The sequence below is a fragment of the Eptatretus burgeri genome, chromosome 4, assembly GCF_056783735.1.
Source record: "Eptatretus burgeri isolate ZD-2024b chromosome 4, Ebu_testis_v1, whole genome shotgun sequence".
NCBI classification, from domain to species: domain Eukaryota; kingdom Metazoa; phylum Chordata; class Myxini; order Myxiniformes; family Myxinidae; genus Eptatretus; species Eptatretus burgeri.
The window spans coordinates 116,058,106-116,060,605 of NC_140964.1; the positions used below are offsets into that span (position 1 = coordinate 116,058,106).

Here is a 2,500-nt window from a genome sequence, read left to right on the forward strand (position 1 = left end):
CACCCTAATTAAAATCTAATCAGATAGCATTGGTGCTTTGCCGAGGGCGCGCTAACCACTCAGATAACCACCTGACCTCTAGTTAAATGGAATAATTAGACGGCGGACACTGGAACTCGTGGTTGACTGGGTGGTTTTCGTGGTTCTAAAACAACCCACCATACCACAACGTTAATTGTGAGCAGTGGGCCCCATGTACCGCTCTTCCGAGGAAAACCGGGGATTAATCCCCCTGAGTGACAAGTTGTAATTGGTGTCTCGGTATCCGTGATCGCAACAACTGGTGTCGGGAGTGGGAGATTTTTCGAACCGCTTGATCAATAAATTGGTGTCAGGTAGTCGACCTGTGGTGCACTTCACGCACCTCGAAATTCAGAGCAGTTAGACCAAATTTTAGTAAAATTTATTGGGACGAACAATGGCGGACCAACATGGGCAGGTCCCGGTGGGCCATGTAGATGATGTGAATATGGATACGGAATTGACCCAGGACCCGGTGGGCCATGTAGATGATGTGAATATGGATACGGAATTGACCCAGGACCCGGATTAAGTCACAATGGAGGGTGAAGAGGAAGCAATGGGAGAGATGGAAAATAACCCCCACCTTTGGCCTCTGGAAAATGTGGTGCCGATAGTACAGAAGGCCGGGTTATCGCCACCAGTGCAGCCCGAGATTTACATGATGTTCATGAGGCAATTAATGGCAAAAAGGAAAATGTCGAGTGAGGTTTTCCTGCAATTTTTTTTTCATGAAATATGTGGAGGCCCCCTGGTTGTGGAGGCCCCCTGGTTGTGGAGGCCCCCTGGTTGTGGAGGCGCCTGGGCAACTGCCCAGCTTGCCCATGCCTAAATCCGGCCCTGGGTACAGGAGTGTGCGCGGTTCATGCTTTGCCAACTGCCCAAGCACGGATGGTGACACGATGTGTTGATGGTTTCAGAGGGGCCGGCGTGTAAACGCTCTGTGGCAGATAAATCACTGGAGCACGGACGGAGAAACAGAACAGATTTGGCTGCAAATTGTTTTCCACAGGGACCAAGTGTGCAATATTCACAGAACCCCCGGCATGAGCAATGGGCGTGGCGAGCACGGCTTAGTTCGCTGTGGGAAAACCCCAATCCCCAGTGGCAAGAATTCAAACACAAATTGGCTTGCAACAGACATATGACTGAGCATCTCCGCGGATGCAGAGGGCTCATTATCATAGGAGACGTTGACAGTAACCCCCATGTGTGGAGCGCATTGGTGAAACAGCCCCACACATCTGGGGAAAAAGAGCACGAGCCTAATAGTCCTTGAGCCAGTGGTCTGGTGACTGCTATCTGGAGGCACCAAGCTTTGATATATTTTTTCAATTCATATACATATACGAGTACAATGTAAAAAAATACCATGTAGACTTTCCAAGCTGGTAGCTTAAGTGAGCTCTTCCACATATATTATCTTGCCAGTAGCAGCCATGTTCGGGTGGTCGCAAATATCAGTGTTTTGCATGTTTGCAATAATTTGTGAGTTCATATGCATGAAATATTGTCTGAATGCATATTTAACCTCTATTGTATATTACACACAATTGAATTTATCCTCAATAAATATTAAATTATTATTTGGAAACAAAATAATGCATATTTTATTAGAGGGAGGGGGGATAAATAAGTTAATTGTTTCATTTACTGATGTTTGGTACAAACTGCATGTTGTTGCAAATTTCTAAACAATGCATATATTCCTAATACAATCATGAATTGGCATCATACTTCTAAATAGGTTTTATAAATTTGACAAATGACAATACATGTAAATAACATAATTCTGATTTCAGAATTGCTGTGACAGCGTGCGAGCCAGAATGGCAAATTTAACTTGTATTTCAGGATCTAATATTTATTTATTGTCTATGTATTTGTTTCGCCTGACAAGCATGGGTAAATTATAAATTTTAATATTACTAATTTTAAATAAGTTACCAACACCACTAACAGACAATAATTATAAAATAAAATGACAATATTATCTTTTTTATTTCTAGTGTATGGTGGCAGGAACATTTGATCTTAATAGTAAAATCTATTAAAGAAACCTTACACTGAATGTATGCAGAATATCAACTTAATTTATATTGTAATATATTTCTCTGTGTTTCAGGTGTGATGTCTGACTAAATAATGGAGTCAAGCTCAGAAGATGAGGTGGTTCCAACAAAGCGGAAGTGCCTTATTCCAAAAGTGGGACATTAAACCTGCATAATATGCAGCAGAGAAAGTCCCATCACAGATCTTACCAAACCAAAAGACTTTAATTCTTGGCAAACCCTCCTGAGTGCTGGAAATATTCACAAGTTTGAAGCCATAATTCAATATGCTGCTGCTGAAACTGTGCCAGACATATTTTATCATAATGAATGCCGGCAATCATTCACACTCAAGAAAACATTAAATGCCATATTGGCCAAAGATGCTGATCTTTCTTTGGCAGATAAAGAAGTGTGCAGATCAGAAA

The 2,500-nt window shown here is 42.0% G+C and overlaps 1 long non-coding RNA gene across 1 annotated transcript in view; it reads left to right on the top strand.

The window, feature by feature from the left end:
- LOC147028944 (uncharacterized) overlaps nt 1-2,500 on the top strand; it is a 22,690-nt gene that overhangs the window by 791 nt on the left and 19,399 nt on the right. The window contains exon 2 of the long non-coding RNA XR_015057778.1: nt 2,147-2,500. This exon is cut by the window's right edge and continues 1,794 nt beyond it. This is a non-coding gene — a long non-coding RNA (uncharacterized LOC147028944). The remainder of the gene's footprint in view (nt 1-2,146) is intronic.